We start from the raw sequence: 21,251 nt of genomic DNA, 5'->3' as shown, positions 1-21,251 counted from the left end.
CTGTTACTGACTTTTGAAATCGTAAAACCTGCCCAATTTCATTACACACCACGGCTAGTCTCTATAAATCATTAACTACAACTAAACACACTTGATAATGCATTTAAAATAGATTTATATGAATTAATAAAACTACCTAGTCATACCCAAGTCGTTACAATAACACAAACTTATATTTGCGCACGGATAAAATTGTATACTACCACAGCAAAGTGTACCGTGTGATTGTGTGGTAGCATTTACAAGTTTGTAACGAATTCGATGACAAATTTAAAAATGCAGGCGGAGAAGTGACGAACTAGAGCCATTTGCGCATTAAAGTTAAATATAGAGCTACAGTGGCGCCCCAATCAACTGTAAAGATAACGTTGTAAATGTTAAATATGGGGAAGATACCCCAACCGTAGGAGGTCATAGGTTAAAGTAAGGTTGGTTTTAGTCCATGAAACCGCTTTTGAAAATGGAAACTAGTTTGTACCGGTAACGGGATCTTGATTTTGTATGCGTGTCACAACCACGATTTAGTTTCACGCATTGTTAGGAATAATAAAAATTATTGCAAGCTGGTAGAAATAAATAAAATAATAATTGGCCACTGGCCTAGCCTACCCCTTATAACTGGACACTTTGCAAAAATTTCAATATTTAAAAATGCATAATGTTTCAGCTTTTCTTACTGGTTTGTCAATGATTTACTCATAAACAAAATAAGTACCTATACATATACACTAGGTACACTTTTTTCTTCTATACCTATGGATTTTTTTAAGTTATTACTACTTAGAATAACGGTCTTTTTTATCCTAGGAGAAAAAATGGTCCCTATTTTTTTCCCATTCTGTTACCATTTTTCATAGACTTTGTTTAACGGTAACGGAATGCAAATATCAAAATATGTATGTAATTATGTGACTTTTTTTTCTCCAAACAGCTCGATCTAATAATGCAAATTACTATTTCAGTAGATAATATATTTATTTACTAATATCGAAATATCCCGATTCAGAAGTTACCCCAATAGGTACATATTAAAACTTGATTGTATGTAAATAAATGATTAAAAAAAAAAAACTTGATTATGACGACATTATAAGTAGACTTTTATATTTCACTTCATCAAAACAAATACAAAAACAACAGAAAAAGAAATCGCCACATTTCACAGGCCAGTTGAAATTAGCCCTTAAATATTTCAACAGGACAAAAAGCATGTAACTATGTGCTTGAATCTTTAAGACAAGACATATTGTCGCCTGAGAAACACATTGTTAATTATTAACTATACTGAATTACTGCGGAAGTTTTTATACAGGGTGTCCATTGGACAAAGCCGAAATGTACATATGCATTAGGGTATTTAGAAGTTCTAAATTAGAACCAGTATTATATAAAGTATCATAACAATCGGTGTAGCGGTTACGAAGAAATTAACAAATTACGATTTTTTTACTTTGGAGCAACATGTGTCAGTAGCTCCTGAGGTAATAAATAGTATAAAACCTTCTTCGACCGTTTTATTATATTTTTTATTTATGACAATTAAGATTCTGACTTTTGACAAATGTCATCATTGCCGCACATTTTCAAACAAATTGTCAAAAGCACTGCCAATGATTAATACAGTATGTTTCTTTTTGTTATCGATTATTGGAAATAACTTTTGTTTGATACTTTATTTCTTTAATTTTTGTTCTAATTTAGAAAATATTACCGTTGGAGCATTTCTGATAAGTAACCCTACGTGGGATTTCAGGGTTTGGCCAATGGCTAAGGTCACCCTGTATATAGAAGAAAAACTTTAGAAAAAAGTAGAGCGAGATTAGAAAGTAAGTTACAGATGTAGTTCATCTGTATTCCATCGTATTTTCTCGGAAACATTCGTATTTGTCATGCTACTTCACATTTCAGTCAACCTCCAGTCTCGATACATAGTACTGAGGTTGACTGAAGTAGCACGACAAATACGAACATTTCCGAGAAAGAACGATGGAAAACAATTATGCACTACATCTGTACTGTAACCACCATTGAACAGGTATTTATCAACCGTTGAACTTTGTACAAACGTATAACACTTTAATTAAAAGGTATTTTTTTTTACTCAAAGGTCAGAAGCGGCACGCGTCTCCGCAAATATAGCTCGCATCTGCCAACGGATGTACCGCACCTTGTGGTTGGCATTTTAGAAATAGTTGCAATTTGCAATTTACTCGTAGCCTAACGGCAAATAGATGATGACACGTGTTGATTTTATAACAAAATCTAGTTTATTAGGGTGGTATTCCACCTGTCCAATTTCTTTGTCCAATGTGTATTTGCGTCTCACATTTTGGTTAAGCTTTGTTTTCCTAAGATAGCGGTGCCGACATCGGTGTAACATGAGGAAACGGAATAATTTTAACAGCGTATTCCTGATCATATTTAGAGACAAAAATGTCCTATAAACTTATTTGAAATTCGCCTAGTTTCAATTTAAAAAAAAAAAACAAGATTTATAGTTACACAACGCCTTTTTGATGGCTACTATGGGATTTAGTCAAAATATCCTTATTGATAGATGTCAAAAAGTGACAAGTAACACTTTGCAAAAACAAAGTTTTACGAAAATAAGTAAAAATACATTTAAGTGACAAGTTTACCAATAACATTTACTTTTTGTATACAAATACATTCAAATAATTTAAAATTTAACAAAAAAAATTTTTTTTGGGAAATTGACCTAAACTCTTAGAACATGTTTTCCTCAGAAATGCGTGGTTAAAATCTTCTGGATTCCTCGTGAACACCTTGTATAGCGACCGTCTCCATACAAAATAAAATAATACGGCTAAATATTTTACCAAAGTCACTCGGAATTTATTTACCGATTTAAATAAATTATCGAAATAACTTCGATTACACGGCGTTACTTTTACACACACAAATAAAAACAGTAGGTAAGTACGACAAATTTTACGTCTAGTAAACGAATTACTACATAATTATGCACATAATATATGTAGTTCAATTTACCATATCAATGAACCTTAGTAGAAAACGTCAATAAGTTATATTTTAGAGTAGTAAAAGTTATTGCATTGAAAATAAGGGTGAATTTTGTGTGAGAGATTGTTAGAGAACTTTTTTTTATGTTGTTATCGATTCAAACTTTATCGTCAGGGCGTTCTCCCAGATTTAAAACTTAACAAAAGATTACTGCTCCTAATATATCCAACTGTCATATTAATTCATTTAAAAAAACTCACCCCTACTTTATTTTTTTTTAATAAAAAAAACGTGGGTAAGACGAAGACGCGCAGATGAAAAAAGGATTCGCTTCGCTGAATTTCTTGTTTATAGTTTCTAAAACGAGTTTGTGATTTATTTTGTGTTTTAGGGTTCCGTACCTAAAGGGTAAAAACGAGACCCTATTACTTAGACTCCACTGTCCGTCTGTCCGTCTGTCTGTCACCAGGCTGTATCTCATGAACCGTGAAAGCTAGACAGTTGACATTTTCACAGATGATGTATTTCTGTTGCCGCTATAACAACAAATTCTAAAAAGTACGGCACCCTCGGTGGGCGAGTCCGACTCGCACTTGTCCGGTTTTTTATTTTATTGTAGGGCTTTGTAAGCTTTCTAAGTGTAGTATACGTACGAATATAGTTGAAGCAATATAATTTTCACCGTTCTTGCAAACAAATTGTAACCCTTATTCATTAAACTTCACGGTCGTGTTTTATTTAAATTATGTTTTATCCCTTTCTTACAAATACATAAGTCAAAATGACAGATAAAGACAAACGATTATTAGCTAATTGAGGTTTGTAGCGCGTTTATGAATAAGGTGGTTAGTAGTTCGCAAAGTGTTAATGTTCGGAAATTCTGAGAAAACTTGCAGAATGGCCTCTAAGAAAAGTTTCTGGATCGCGCCCGTTAGATCTCCCACATGCGTGACAAACGACACTACCATCATAAGGTTTTACAAAAACATGTATGGAATGAGCTAAACATTTCAACGTTAAAAACACCTTTACATTGTAAAACCAACGTAAAAATCTCTAAACTCGTTATAGATGTGTGTAATAAGAGTTCACGATATAGTGGTATTCCTCAGGCATCCTCCTAGCATTCAAAACAGTTGGCATTGGAATTTGAACTCTGTTCCAATGGAAAATGATTCAAATCACATTGAAGTATTAGTACTACGGGTGGTACCGTGGGCCTTACTAGGTCTAATGTCGTTTACACCCTTTTTGTCACCAATCGAATGTAACGATTCTGACCTTTAGCGCGAGTGCAGGTTTTTTCTATTATCAATTGATAGCTCTTATTATTATGACGTTAAAGTTCAGTTTAGATTTGTTCTACTGCAAGACCTTTAATTAGGTCTATGAAGATTCCATAATTTGAAACGGTTAATAGCTGATGATGGTATTATGTATTAATTTATAACCGACTTCCAAAAAGGTATATTCTCTCTAGTAACTTCATCTATTTCGTTACTTTAGCTTGATAGAAAAAAAAACACGAATATAGATCCAAAGCGCACCTTAAAATTTATAACTTTTATGCACAAAAGCTAAACATATGAAAATTGCTTCAAAAATGCGCATTTTTACGACTGACTCTACCTGCCTACCTGATTAGGCAGGTAGAGTCAGACCGAGAAAAGTCTGTAGCGATTTTGATAGCCCACGCAGTGCAAGTGTCATTTTAAACGTCAAACTTCTATTTGCTTCTTCGAGCAACACCGGCTTCCGACACATCGGAAGGGAGGGGCCCAAGCGATATCTTACCGTACAAATCTTTCTGCCATTTTTTGCGGGGGGAAAGGTGCACACAGTCGCACTTCTCACACACTTCTCACACACATACAAAATCCAATCTGTAATGACGACACAAATACATAGAAAATGACACACGTCAAAGACAAATCTTGCAAACCTCGATCTCTTTTTGTGTACGGACGAGTGACAAGTGTCACAACACGCACACTAACACATTTTCGTCGAAGTATTTTATTATATTCTGACCTTCGAGCAACACGGAAGGGAGGCGGCATTCGCACTATTTCCCCTCTGCCGAGGTACAAGATTAGCGCGTCAATCTAATCTAGCGCGGGTAATAAAACTAGTTGCACTTGGATTTTTCACTAGACCGAGTCCAGACGCGCGCGTGAACACTGCTGCACAAAAATACAACAGGTATTTTGTTATAAAAAGAGGTCGAGGACATCAAATTTACAAAAAGAAAGTGTTACATTTCACATGTAATATTTTTTTTACATATCATACGTTTAATTACATTCAAACACAATTATTATATTATAGTCTCATGTAATTGTTGGATTTATCGATTTTGCTCGCTCAGTACAAATTGCGGATCGGTCGAGCGACAAATCCGACTTCTCATCTCTCAGAATACAATAACATACTTCAACGAAAATGTGTTAGTGTGCGTGTTGTGACACTTGTCACTCGTCCGTACACAAAAAGAGATCGAGGTTTGCAAGATTTGTCTTTGACGTGTGTCATTTTCTATGTATTTGTGTCGTCATTACAGATTGGATTTCATATGTAAGTGTGTGAGAAGTGCGACTGTGTGCACCTTTCCCCCCGCGAAAAATGGCAGAAAGATTTGTACGGTGAGATATCGCTTGGGCCCCTCCCTTCCGATGTATCGGAAGCCGGTGTTGCTCGAAGATTCTGACAGATGATTTGTCACTCGACTGATCCGCAATTTGTACTGGACGAGCAAAATTGATAAATCCAACAATTACATGAGACTAAAATATAATAATTGTGTTTAAATGTAATTAAACGTATGATATGAAAAAAATATATTACATGTGAAATGTAACCTTCTTTTTGTAAATTTGATGTCCCCGACCTCTTTTTACGACAAAAAACCAAGCAATTAGGCATTTTTTCTGCTGCTGTGTTCACGCGCGCGTCTGGACTCGGTCTAGTGAAAAATCCGAGCGCAACTAGTTTTATCGCGGGTAATAAAACTAGTAGATCAGTTGATCTCGTACCTAGGCAGAGGGGAAATAGTGCGAATGCCGCCTCCCTTCCGTTTTGCTCGAAGATTTGCTTCTATGAAATGATGACGTGTAAATAACACTTGCACTGCGTGGGCTATCAAAATCGCTACAGACTTTTCTTGGTCTAACTGTACTTACTTTTTTTTTGTTAATACTTACTAAAATAACCTCTCGCTCACGCTTACGCTCAGTAAAAGTGAGAAAAGAACTAACCCGCGGGGCCCTAAAGGGTCAAACGGAAAACTGTGTTCGCGTCTTTCCTGTAGAAATACACAAGAGTTAAGGGCTATAAAAGTTAATTTTCTTATTTAACCCTTATCCACGTGAAAAGGTCCTCCTTTTATTTAGAGAACTATGATAAAATCGTTACTTACATGCCCACAAGCTGTTAACTATTGCCCACAGGAGAGAAAAATGTAGTTCGCGCGAACACACTAGTTTTCTCTCCTGTGGGCAATAGTTAACAGCCTGTGGGCATGTAAGTAATGATTTTATCATAGTTCTCTAAATAAAAGGAGGACCTTTTCACGTGGATAAGGGTTAAATACAGGAAAGACGCGAACACAGTTTTCTGTTTGACCCTAAACGGAGTCAATATGGCGTGCGATTTGAATATCCAAAATCATAAATAACTAAAAAAAGCCTGCGGCGACAAAACAAGAAACCCTATAGATGTAAACACTAATATCGGTATAAAATGACCTAATGTTTGGTATAATAGGCAACATAGCCTAAAGCGTCAAACGTGACGTCCCGTCGCTGGCTGCACGCGTATACGCGTGGTCAAAATTGAGACTAGCGACCAGTCGAAAGGGTAGATTTTTATCAGGACTGTTATTTATAAAGAGTCTTACATTTTTGGGACTTACAATGATGTAGGAAGCAAACGAGCAAACGAAACGAATGTTACGAGTCATAAACGGTCAGCTTATAAAATTCCAACTACATATATGGGAGAGGATCGGGCTGTCAAGAGGGCGTTCTTGGGACGACCGACTGGTTATTATTTATTGTTATTTCTAGGTAGCCGTCCGGTGGGTTGTCCCAGGTATCGTTATCGCTTGAAGACAGTGTGACGGCGGATCTGCTTCAGCTTCGCGTCAGTAACTGGCAAGAAGTTGCGTAGAATCGGGACAGGTGGCACGCTCTCGTTTCAGAGGCCAAGATTCTCTTTGGATCGCTGAGCCAAAATAGTTAGTTAGTTATATGCATATGCTATTCCCGTCGCCTACACGGACACCTGCAACACCCGGGTTGCAAGTACGTTGCCGGAGTACTATCTTTTCTTGAATTTAAGGTCGTATCGGTCGCGGGCGACAGTTTATTCCACAGTTTAGCTGTGTGTGGAAGTTTATGGAGAAATGCATAGTTGAGGATGCCAACCACCCCCTCTTCGTGGTATACCTAAATAAGATGTGCAATGAAAATTAACAAATTTTACTTACTAAACATAATTATTCCCAAGTAAGGAACTAAATAATTAATAAATTAATAAAAGTATTAAGTAATATTAACTTGCTATAGGTATGTTAAAATCTTGCTGGCAAAATATAGCTTAAAAATGTTTTCTGGTTTGTTTGATTTCAACTTAATTTGAAAGATATCATAATTTGTTAAAAACGATGTACTTATCGAGTAGGTATCAGTATAAATCTACCAAACCCCCATCCTCATTACGTTTCACTTCATGCCCACGCGCACCACTGTGCAAACCCCCGCTGCGCACAGTGGGCATCCCACCCCCGACCGGACAAAAGGGTTAATGCAAATAATTACACAAAAAAAATCCATACAATTTTCACCTATTTCAAAACTACATTAAGGTCGAAATTTTGATACTTCATGTTTTGCAGCTTAAAACTTTTTTTTCTATTTTCAACTTTATTAGGCTTGATTTAAGGTTGAAATTTGTATGGTACATAAAAGAGGATTGTACGCATGTTCATTAAGGGGCAGTGTTAATCATTTAATGATTTCTGATTCAATGGAAATGAAACTATTGTGTTGGTAACATATGCTCGCTATTGTGGGGATTTTTGATGAAAACGTCATTTTATTAATTGTCACGTAGCCTTAATGGTTGAGGATAGTGTGTTGACAGCTTATACAATCGCTTTTTAAAAATTAATATGTTTTACCATATGTAGTTACCTAGTATTTTTTAAAAGGTAGCGATGTATGTTAGCAAGTACTCAAAGATTACTTATGGAGATGGCCAAATATTTCGGGCGCATTCGGTCGAATAATTCGGTTAAAGTGCCGAATATTCGGCACATATTTTTTGCCGTTACGTACCGTTCCCAATAATTTTATTTCAGCTCATTTCTCTATAATCTGTATGTGAAACAAACTTTCTGTATTTCCGCTAAGCGTATTCAACACAACCAAGTATATTCGACACGCAAGCAAGCGCGGTAACCTACAGGCCCCATATCATTTAAAGCTGGTTAGGTCACGGAAAATATGTTTTGTTGACCGTACCCACACGTACACGGCACACGGCTCGCAGTTCCTGAAATGAATTAAAATTAAACATGGTTGAATTTTAAAAAGGATTTCATTGGGAAAATGGAGAGGAAACTTCATTTTGTGGAGCGAATAATCAAGCGTTGAAAGGCTAGTCCGTAGTTTTTAAACAATAGACAGCTCTTTTTCTTTGCTCCCACATTGGCTGTTAAGTATAAAATGTTATAGGTAGTAACATCGTGTGACAGGGACAGCATGATTGTAGTGACAGTGTTTTATAACTAGTGGCTCTGTGAGCTGTAGACCTCGCGAGCAGAGCTTAAAACTGAATAAATGTATGGTTCCGTTGTTTAGAAGAATTTAGAGAATCTAATTTCACCATAAAAACTTAACTATCAATTGCTTACAAAATTCGGGAATTGGTTTAGATATGCGACCTGTAGAGTAGAACATATGGACATACGAAACAATTTTTGGCTAACAGGCCAATTCAAACTTACACTGATATCAGAAAGACATCTAACTGATGTCATTTAGTTATCGTGCATTTCACTCGTTCTTGTCCGTACATGTATTGGCGCAAGCGAGACGCACGACTAACGCACGACGAATAACATGATAAAAATATCATCCCGATGTCAGTGTACGGTCGATGCCCCTTAAGTATCCACGTCGCCATACTAATTGTATAGAAAAGTGGATAGAGTTAGACCAAGAAAAGTCTGCAGAGATTTTGACAGCACACGCAGTGCCAGTGTTATTTGTGCCAGTGTCAAAATCTCTGCAGACTTTTCTTGGTCTAACTCTACCTATGTTAGGAAACCAACATTACCTTTGAATTAACCTGTAAACTGCAACTAAGAAGCTTCGTGCGCGAGTGTGGCCCATAATTTCCGAAAATCATTTTTTCTTCGAGGCAATTACTCCGTTCTCATATTTTGCGTTGCCCATAATTTCCCTAAATCATTCATTCTCGGTGGCAATTACTCCGTTCCCATATTTTCCCAATGGCTTTTTTCCGCAATCGCCTATTTTTACACGACTACGGCAACGCAAAAGGAGGGTTATGATTTTGACCTGTATGTATGTGGGTATGTATGTTTGTATTTATGTATGTATGTATGTTTATCTGTTCCCTCATAACTTCTAAAGTACTCATTGAAATTTGACAAACGACGTCATTCGAATCGTCTTAATCGTCCGCTGGTTATTAGGCCATATGACGTCACAAAAAAATGAACACGGCGCCCTCTAGAGGTCATAAAGTCACGAACCAAAAAAATAAAAACAAGTAATGAGGATGTGTTGTATATCATTTGAAAGAGCTCAATTAGCACGTTTCAAATATATACATATTGTTTTTGCACCCGGCTTTGCTTGCATGCAGCCGATAAAACATAAATTTATCTGGTACCTAGGTAATTCAAACTACGAATCTACAATCGCTCTGGATTCTATCTATCCGCGTGTTACGCGACTACGGCGATACAAGAAGGATTTTTCAAAAGAAATTGTTTGGCCGCTATATACATGGTGTTTTTTATTGACCTGCAATATTTTATAACGTGAATAGGTATAGAAGTCCAGATCAGCAATTTTTTTTACGAGATCGGGTTTCGTGGTAAAAGTTGCTTAGTATATTCACCTCGTAAAATTCGCAGTGGTCAGGCGAAGCATACTGAAACGTAGCTATGTGGCGCACCGGACTCGGTCCAAAAGGCGACACTAAAAGGGTCAGGCGTAGCCCGATGTACGAGGCACGATGTACGCGTTCCAAAGTCGGCCGCCTTCGGCGCCCTCATACTAAAAGAGTCGGGCGTAGCCCGACGTACGAGGCTCGCTGTACGCGTTCCAAAACCGGGTGTACGCGTTCCAAAGCCGGGCGCCTTTGGCGCCCTCATACTAAAAGAGTCGGGCGTAGCCCGAAGTATGAAGCTCGCTGTACGAGTTCCAAAGCCGGGCGCCTTCGGCGCCCTCATACTAAAAGAGTCGGGCGTAGCCCAACGTACGAGGCCTGATGTACGCGTTCCAAAGCCGGGCGCCTTCGGCGCCCTTATACTAACAGTCGGGCGTAGCCCGACGTACGAGGCACGATGTACGCGTTCCAAAGCCGGGCGCCTTCGGCGCCCTCATACTAAAAGAGTCGGGCGTAGCCCAACGTACGAGGCCTGATGTACGCGTTCCAAAACCAGGCGCCTTCGGCGCCCTCATACTAAAAAGTCGGGCGTAACCTGACGTACGAGGCTCGCTCTCTGCGTTCCAAAGCCGGGCGCCTTCGGCGCCCTCATACTAAACGAGTCGGGCGTAGCCCGACGTACGAGGCACGATGTACGCGTTCCAAAGCCGGGCGCCTTCGGCGCCCTCATACTAAAAGAGTCGAGCGTAGCCCAACGTACAAGGCTCCTTTACGCGTTCCAAAGCCGGGCGCTTTCGGCGCCCTCATACTAAAAGAGGCGGGCGTAGCCCGACGTACGAGGCACGATGTGCCCGTTCCAAAGCCGGGCGCCAAGGCGCCCTCATACTAAAAGAGTCGAGCGTAGCCGACGTACGAGGCTCGCTGTATGCGTTCCAAAGCCAGGCGCCGAAGGCGCCTTCGTGCCAAAGGTTGTCGGGCGTAGCCCGATATATGCGGCGCTCTGCGTGCATTTCTGTACTGAGGACGCCCTCGCAAAAGTAATATAAAGTGACTTCAAATATTATTATTAAGTAACGAAATCCTGACCCAAAATTCATTAAATAATAAATAAGTTCAAAAACTAAAACCCGACTACTGCAAATCGCGCTCTATCTCTGTAAATATATAAAAAAATGATAACTCTTATAATTTTCCTGTATGATAATTTCAGATAAGAATTATATCTTCTTTCATACTTTTTAGAGCGCGATTTGCAGTAGTCGGGTTTTAGTTTTTGAACTTATTTTTTATTAATATTTTTAAATTAATCTTTTCCTTAAAATTTTCGTTCTTTTAAATATCTAGGATAACATTTTCTTGTTACTGTATGTTAATAGTGTAGTAATTATATTTGTTACTTGTAGGTATTTCACATACAACAAATATCAAAAACACTAAAATTAAAACATTATCTAAAAAACTACAAGTAAAAGACCAAACGCTGTCAGCCAATAACTCTAACCTACCTATCTCTGGGAGCAGATTCGTTTTTAGGGTCATCAAAAAAAAATAACCCTAACCTACCTATCTCTGGGAGCAGTTTCGTTTTTAGGGTCATCAAAAAAAAAATAACCCTAACCTACATATCTCTGGGAGCAGTTTCGTTTTTAGGGTCATCAAAAAAAATAACCCTAACCTACCTATTAGAAAAAAACCTGGTTATTTTTACCACTAGCATTAAAAAAAAAGAGAAAATATGGAGATAGAGAATATTTAGTTAGTGAAAAAAAACCTACTGGTTATTTTAACTACCGGGATTAAAAAGAACAGGGAATAAATTGAGAAAGGGAAAATTTAGTTTATGAAAAAATGTCCACGAAAAATAAAATAAAGCGAAGAAATTCCACTGGGAAAAAATGAGAACGGAGTAATTGCCTCGAAGAAAAAATGATTTGCGGAAATTATTTTAGCGAGGCGATCCAAATTAAAAGGCTCTAGGATAATGTTAGTTAGACTTTGAGCCCGGGAAAGCGCAACGTACGAGCAACCTACAGCATAGTTCCCTGAGCCCAAGGTCGACCACTACCCTAGGCAATGCGATTTATGGATGGTGACCGCCCATGCTAAGGGGCTGTCCATAAATTACGTCATCGATTTTTGACGATTTTGGACCCCCCCCCCCCCTATAATCATCCAAAAATCATGCTTCAAATGACCCCATTTCCTCCTACTTCATGCTACCGTCATCCGATGTCCAGACCCCCCCCCCCCTAATTTGAAATGACGTAATTTATGAATAGCCCCTAAGGGGCTGTCCATAAAGTACGTCATCTATTTTTGACGATTTTTGACACACCCCCCCCCCCCCCTAAAATCATCCAAAAATCATGCTTCAAATGACCCTGTTTCCTCCTACGTCATGCTACCATCATCCGATGTCCAGACCCCCCCCCCTAATTTGAAATGACGTAATTTATGAATAGCCCCTAACGTAAGTGGAAATTGACTCCTGGAACAGCCATGCCCTTGAACTTAAAACCGTTAAAAAATTTTCACACAAAAACTCAAACGAATACGCTTACCTCGCGCTTCGCGCTCGCTTGATCAATCAGCAATACGATGTTTATGTGCAAAAAATAAATAAAAAAAGTTGCATTTACTGGGGATCGAACCGGGTACCTATCCCATATCCTTGCTTGTAAGCGTCTTTCCAACTGCGCTATGATAGCATTTAGATGAGCTGACGAAATTTGGTTACTTATTCTCGAGTAAGAATTTAAATATCAAATCTAAAGAGAATAGAGTGTATAGGGGACGTGCATGAACTATAGGGGGCAGCACAGGAGCCGTCAGATCTTTGGCACGAAGCGTAGATGTGTAGTTTATGATTCCGATCACGAGATGGCAGAACCTACTATGCACAAGGAAACGTACTTACGAGAACGGTAGATGGTAGCACTTGCTTTGGCAATGTACATGTACACATATGTTTCCGATTCAGGCCACAAGATGGCAGGCCCTCCAACGCGCACGGTCCCTATAGGGGGCGTTCGTGAACTATATGGGGTAGCATAGGAGCCGTCAGATTTTTGGCGTGAGGCGTAAATGTGACGTTCATGCTTCCGATGTAGCCCACAAGATGACAGAACCTACTTACTATGCATAAGGAAACGTACCTACAAGAATGGTAGATGGTAGAACTTGTTTTGGCAATGTACATGTTTCCGATTCAGGCCACAAGATGGCAGACCCCCCAACGCGCACGGTCCCTTTATGTAGTAGAGGGTCACAGTAAATTTACTGCCATCTTTCGATACAGGATTAAAATGAAAATGAAAAAAAAATATCAATAAATGTATATATGTATGGATAAATGATTTTTTTTATTTTTAGAACGCCATATGATTTTGACCCATGTTCTTTTACTGATATGAGTAAAAATTGTTAAATATAAAATGGTGTCGCCATCTAGACGAGCATAGGCCAAAGGTATGGCACCGTATATTCAAGAATCAAATTTTCTTTAAAGCGCAAAAAGCCATCATCTCTTGCAAAAAATAAACGAATACGCTTAGCCCGCGCTTGATAAATAAAAAATACGTTTTTTTCATTTTTTCAAAATAAAAAACAACAATTGATACGAAATTTAAGTATAAAAAAATACAAAAAGTTATGTAGCAGCATACAATTACTGGGGATGGAACCAGGGACCTCCTTATGCAAACAAAAAAGCGAACGTTTGCAAAATGCGCCATGATAGTTCTTACTAAAGCTGACGAAATTTAGCTACTCATTCTCAAGTAAAAACTAAATATCTAAATACCGCCGAAACCAGCGATACAAATTTACTGAATTTTTGGCCATTTAATCTATAAATATATATCAAAAAGAAAAAACTCTTATGATATCGATACGACTATTTGTTTAGACGACAGGTATCACGACTCCGCCATTTTTAAAAAATTCCAAAAACCGGATTGACAAAAAAAAAAATTTAGTCATAGAATCTGGTCACAAAATTTCATGAGAATCGGTTAAGAATTGCGACCTGTAGAGGAGAACATCCGGAAATACAAAACTAAATATCTAAATACCGCCTAAACCAGCAATAATTTTTTTCTGCATTTTTTGCTATTAACTCTGTAAACATGTCTCAAAAATAAAATACTCTTATGATATCGATACGACTATTTGTTTAGGGGCCAGGTATCACGACTCCGCCATTTTTAAAAATTTCCAAAAACCGGATTGACAAAAAAAATTTATTTAGTCATAGAATTCGGTCACAAATTTTCACGAGAATCGGTTAAGAATTGCGACCTGTAGAGGAGAACATCCGGACATACGAAAGCAAAATGACCGAGTCAAAACGTAGACCTTCGCTACGCTTCGGTCAATTAGATTGACAGAAAAAGATGCCCGCTATTTGCGAAGTTTGGTATTTGCGGTAGGCCCTCAATTAAGAGCGTTAGGTACTAGGTAGGTACATATTAGTATACATATACGTGCTGAAGTCTGCAAAAGTTAATAAAAAATGAATGAGATGAAAAAAGTTGATTATAAAGACGTCATTTTTGCAGTCATTCCGAGAGAACAATTATGAGAAAAAACAAAAGACGAGCGGAAAGTCGTTGTTTTTTTTACCACCTTCCAGTGCGCGCGGTGGCTGCACTATGCAGAGGGCTTACCACGAACCACGTTCGACGTATTGCCGTCGCACTTGTAAATTCGTGCGTAAGTGTGACATAGGCAACACGTCGAACGTGGTTCGCGGTAGGCCCTCAGGTTAGTCATGTTACAACGCCGTACTAGGTACTATCACGCTCCGCGATTGTTGCGCCATTCAGGGTCCTAACTAAATTGGTTGTTCGATACTTACGCTATAGAATTTCTAATTTAGCAAGAACCCTATTATAGCCATGTCCCATTCGCACACCTGAACGATGTACGGATCCGCATCAATGAGCTTACCGTGGGGCTTAGTCAATTTGTGTAAAAATGTCATATAATATTTATTTATTTGTGATAAATGCATAATACGATTTCCGTACTACGGTGTAACTATGGCCCGCCCTAAAAAGTATTTGGCCCTATAACGATCACATTAGAACAACAGGTGTCGTGTTAAAACTGTAAATTGGACGATTTCTCACGTGGCCGGCAATTAATCCAATTATTCACCTGCGTGCGCGCACGTAGCGTGACGGTGACATTCGGTATAGGATTTATACATTTTATTTTGTTTTTTGTTTGGAGCTACTTAGGGCATAGGTGTACTGACTCCTGGACTGGCCAGGACTGACTGCAGGCCAGGCTGACTTAGTAAAAATAAGTCGTCACATATATCAGAATCCAGAAACTTTCAGTATGGCCCACATATACTCCTCACAGAGTACACAGTATACACACTATACCAACATTTCAAATATATATACGTAGACATTATCAAACTACACAACGGGACTTAATCGCGTATTTAAGTTACACTATACAGCACAAAACAGAACACAGAACAGAGTACAGTAGAAAAGTGCGGGAAGCCATTGAAATCAAAAAACATTGCAATTTTAATCGGGACGAGGGTTTTAAGATCTCACCCACATGGAATCCAGTCATTAGTAAATGTAAGCGGAAACGAATATCGACAGTCGGTAAATCGAATATCGTTAGTGTTGTGTGTCGACAGAGTGACATCCCTAGTGCGCAAAACGTTCAAACTGATAAACAAGACCAAGTGCGGGTAGTTCGAAAAACTCGCGCGGCTAGAAGATGATGATGTCAACTTGAGCCAGTCTTCTCCGAGACCACGGGGACAACGCCGTCCTCGAAACGTCGGAGGTAAATCTTAAAACTTAAATACGCGATTAATTCCCGTTGTGTAGTTTGATAATGTTTAATATATATATACGTAGAGTCTGTAGTGTATGTCCACCACATTATGAAGTTGTTCTGAATAGCGCGAGGTCACCACTCAATTACTTTTAAGAAATATTGACTTAATGTAAGAAAAAAGTGCCTCCACAGTTAGTCAAATTATAAATCAGTTTAGTAAATAAACAAAAAAAAAATATTTTATTTCAGACCAAAAGCGATCCATATCCGGTTCTTATCTTGCTCGGCCGGCCGGTGTGATAACGATGCGCTCAATTTTTTTGCAATCGTTATATTCATTATGCTGTTTACGAATTAGATGTGTTTTAAGTGTCTATTGTATATTTAAGTACTGCGGAATGGAGTATCGAGACAAACCATTCTGGTTTAACGATGCTTTTGGATCAAAATATTATGTAATTGTGATTTATCTCTAATAAATAAATAAAACAAAAAAAAAAATATTTTGTTAGTAACATTAAAGACTTAACACTATGTTAGTAATCTATATCTACTTAGACCTACCGATGATGTATACGTCTGCCCAGTGCTTAATGAGCGGGCAGTCGAGGTGCTCGTCGTAAATGTTCAACAATTCTTTATAAGAAACTTATCATTGTAAAAATAAATAGAGCTTCTGCTACTGACTGAATACAAATAAACTTGTGATAAGTTGTGATGATTCAGGAAAATTGTAGCACGTTACCTTAATAGGGAATTTTAGACTGCCCATCATGGGACCCCAATAACATTAACTCTCAATTCTACAACAGACAAATATGTAATAATGGGCTTAATATTATTTATTTTTATAGGCTTAAAGCCGTTTCTTCAAATTGGATTAGCAACAGATGTTTAACTCCCACAACTGTTGTTTAGTAACAAATGTTTGTTAAATCTTTCTTAAGCCTTATTACCAAGGCCTAAGGTCTATTTATTGTCAATTAAGTGTTGCTGTTGATACTGATGAGTCAATCAATCCGTGGCCCCGTAGACAACATGCCAATCGCTAACGCTCCGTAGCGAACGAAACGCAACTGTCACTGTCACACTAATATAGAAGAGTGATAGAGAGACACAAAGCGATCGCTGTGTCTAAAGGCATAGAGAAAATACATAGAGTGCTCACTCCATACATCAGTTTTAGTACCAAAACGAGTATTATTTTCGTAGTCGACATCTAGCATCGAGTAGCGGAATTATCAGGAACGCTACTTAATAGGTACTAGAATTCTCGAGTGACTCACAAAATTGTAAGTATTAAATAATCAATAAACCGGGCAAGTGCGAGTCGGACTCGCGCACGAAGGGTTCCGTACCATAATGCAAAAAAAAAAACAAAAAAAAAAGCAAAAAAAAACGGTCACCCATCCAAGTACTGACCACTCCCGACGTTGCTTAACTTTGGTCAAAAATCACGTTTGTTGTATGGGAGCCCCATTTAAATCTTTATATTATTCTGTTTTTAGTATTTGTTGTTATAGCGGCAACAGAAATACATCATCTGTGAAAATTTCAACTGTCTAGCTATCACGGTTCGTGAGATACAGCCTGGTGACAGACGGACGGACGGACGGACGGACGGACGGACGGACGGACGGACGGACGGACGGACGGACGGACAGCGAAGTCTTAGTAATAGGGTCCCGTTTTACCCTTTGGGTACGGAACCCTAAAAACCGGCCAAGTGCGAGTCGGACTCGCGCACGAAGGGTTCCGTAACATTACGCAAAAACGGCAAAAAAACCACGTTTGTTGTATGGGAGCCCCACTTAAATATTTATTATAATCTGTTTATAGTATTTGTTGTTATAGCGGCATCAGACATACATCATCTGTGAAAATGTCAACTGCCTAGCTACCACGGTTCCTGGGATACAGCCTGGTGACAGACAGACAGACGGACAGCGGAGTCTTAATAATAGGATCCCGTTTTATTTTTTAGTACTTGTAGATAGGCTTTTTTTTTGTATTTTAATGTCACTAACCTTAATTAATTTGAAGATTTGTTGTACTAACAATTATGGATATCTGGATTCGAATTAAATAAATAATTGAATTGGATTTACCCTTTGGGTACGGAACCCTAAAAATGAGCGACAGACTAGCGTCTCCCGAGCGTCGGCGTCTAGATAGTCAAATCTATTCTTGTTTTTAATTTTTTTTTTCACTAATTGCACGCAAACATTCTATGATATTAAGCAACAAAATTATAATAAATTATCTAATTAACATATTAATTATATTAACCGCCATATAGTCCAACAGGTGCGTATAATATGTATGCCTTATCTTGATCTTGGTGAAGGGTTGATCTATCTATACCACCGAAACGAAACGGTCAAATTGTTTAACCCGGATACGCTGATGCGGATCCGTCACCCATTACTGTGTGTGAGCGAGACAGCGCTTACCACGTACATAGAGAAGCAGGGTGAAGATCGCATAATATTAACATTTAATTGGAACCACAAACTAAAGACATATATGTATAAGATATGAGCAAAGTCCCTCTAGTATTAGACTAGCCAAACGCCCCGGCTTCGCACGGGTTACATAAAACCTTAACAAATTGTACACCTAAACCTTCCTCTAGTGTCACTCTATTGAAAGGTGGAAATCGCATAAAAATCCGTTCAGTAGTTTTTGAGCTTATCGCGAACGTATGTTCAGGCAGGCCGCGTCTGTCTTGTGTGTAGCGGATAATACTTTCAGAAACACCAAATAGCACCAAGATCCACAGACCACCTCAGCTACTAGACGCAGCACATAAGACAATCGAGGTCACCACACATAAGCGCTCCCATACAAATTTAGTATGGGAGCGCGGCCGCTTATTTCAGTTGCGCCCACAGCGACCAGTACTTGTGTAAATTATTTCAAATTTTAAGCTTCAGGGGTGTAGGGTTGTTATAGTATAAAATGGACAGAATACAACTCAGCTATGCTGCTCAAATCGTAGCATGTGTGGCGACTTTGAACTCAGAGTTAGACCAAGAAAAGTCTGCAACGATTTTGATAGCATAGGCAGCGCAAGTGGTATTTTAAACGTCAAACTTCTAGGAAATTATGACGTATTAAATAACACTTGCACTGCGTATGCTATCAAAATCGCTGCAGACTTTTCTTGGTCTAAATCTAGTAAACGCGTCATAATGCGGTGTCTGCGTAGTCTATGTTTTAATCAGATTGTCAGAACAAGGAACTACTTATTTAAAAATAAAAGTTTTTTCTGAGAACAATTAAAAGTGCAAAAAACTTGTATGACAGAGCCATTTCACCTGTTGGCCCTGTATAATTAGGATTGAACAGACGTACATTAGTTACTGGCGACATCGGTTCTCAAAGTTTTTTTATAATGGTTAAAAAAAATTACACAGCATTACAGCGAACTAATACACTGGGAAATTTATAATAGACAGTAGGTAGGTATTTATACAAATTAGGTACCCACATGATACAGTCTTAGAAAGGACAAACAGAACAAAATGTAAGAAAGAGAAACTAATACAAGACAGAAAGATTCACGCTTATCCAATGCCTCACAAAAAATAAGTTGCATGTATTCTGCCTTTGAAAGAAAGAAGAAAGAAAAATACATTTATTTACGTCAACCAACCAGTTAAATTACAAATTTTACATAGACACATAGACGTTAAATAGGATCCCCACTCAGTATAATACTGCGACGGTAAGCCGCAGCGCTGATTTTCGGTTGGGACCTAACTTATAACTAACTTAAAACTAATAAGGAAAAAGAAATATATTTAACTGTAACTAGTAGTTCGCCCCGAACTGAGAACTCGCGGTTTGCCAAAAATTATATAGAGCGATTGACTTTGTTGCACCTACTTACTCGTATAGTTCGACATAAAATAGTAGAAAATAATTATCATAAAAAAAAAAACCGACTTCTATGGGGGCCGGTGAAAGATTATTGTACATGGTCAAAGACTATTGTAGATGGTGCACTATGTAGAAAAGGAGGTAAAACCACCCACTTTTCTAGTAGGTAGCATTTCGTTTCTGTAAGGGTCGCAGTTTTAGCCTCACGAACCCACTTCTCTGATAGCAGTTCGGTTCTGTGAGGATTGCAGTTTGAACCTAACCAAAACCACTTTTCTAGTAGCATTTCGTTTCTGTAAGGCTCGCAGTTATAACCTAACCTAACCCACTTTTTTCGGTTCTGTGAGGATCGCAGTTCAAACCTAACCTAACCCACTTAACGGCGCGTGCGGTGCGGTGTACGGGGGTTTGAGTGGGAGGGGCTAGTATATATGTCATCATTATACATTTTGTGGTAGGTAATCTTAGTGGTTTATTTAGCTTAGGTATCAGTGGTTTTCCGGGTCAAGGTCCGAGTCCGGGTCCAAGTCCGGGTCCGGGTCCAAGTCCGGGTCCAGGCCCGGATCCGGGCTCTTATCTGGACCTGAACCCGGGTTCAGGTCCAGATAAGAGCCCAGATCCGGGTCAGGTCTGGCTCCAGGGCCAGCTCCGTCAAAATCGAAATTCGAAATCGCCAAACGTGTAGTCATTGAAGAGTTCTGTTCTGATCATCATCAGTAGTTCCACTTCATCAAATGCGACAGTTTTTAATGTAAATTCTTGATTTTCTGATGAAAATACACAAATCTCTGTACGCATGCCTTTAAGATTTGAGGAGTTCCCTCGATTCCTCATGGATACCATCATCAGACCTCGACCTTTACAAGAGTGTGGCTTAAAAAGGTATCTTGCTTAACAAACAGTCATAACGAAGAGGACAAATCGCTAAAGGTGAACTATGCGTCGTTGAAGAGTTCCGTTCTGATCATCATCAACAGTCTCACTTCAACAAACGTCACTTTTTTGAATGTATATATGCTTGATTTGTTGATAAAACACATAAATCACTATATGTATGCCTTTATGATTTGAGGAGTTCCCTCGATTCCTCATGGATCCCATCATCAGAACTAGGTTTTGATAAAAACGGGACCAATCTGTATGCATATACATACAATCAAAAACATAATTTTCAAAATCGGTCCAGTAATGACGGAGATATGGAGTAACAAACATAAAAAAATCACAATCGAATCTCCTCCTTTTGGGATTTGGAAGTCGGTTAATAAATGAGGGCGCCACTTTCTAAGTAGCTGTCATATTTTTGACGTAAAATGCTTACACATGGCAACAATTTATAGTCTGTCAAGCCATTTCCGTCAGTAGAAAAAAGCGGCTAAAAGTGTAGGCGCGAAGGGTTATCGTCCCGTAGAAAATTTGAATATCGC

The sequence above is a fragment of the Cydia splendana genome, chromosome Z (genome assembly GCF_910591565.1).
Source record: "Cydia splendana chromosome Z, ilCydSple1.2, whole genome shotgun sequence".
NCBI lineage: Eukaryota > Metazoa > Arthropoda > Insecta > Lepidoptera > Tortricidae > Cydia > Cydia splendana.
This window is presented reverse-complemented; position numbering follows the sequence as displayed.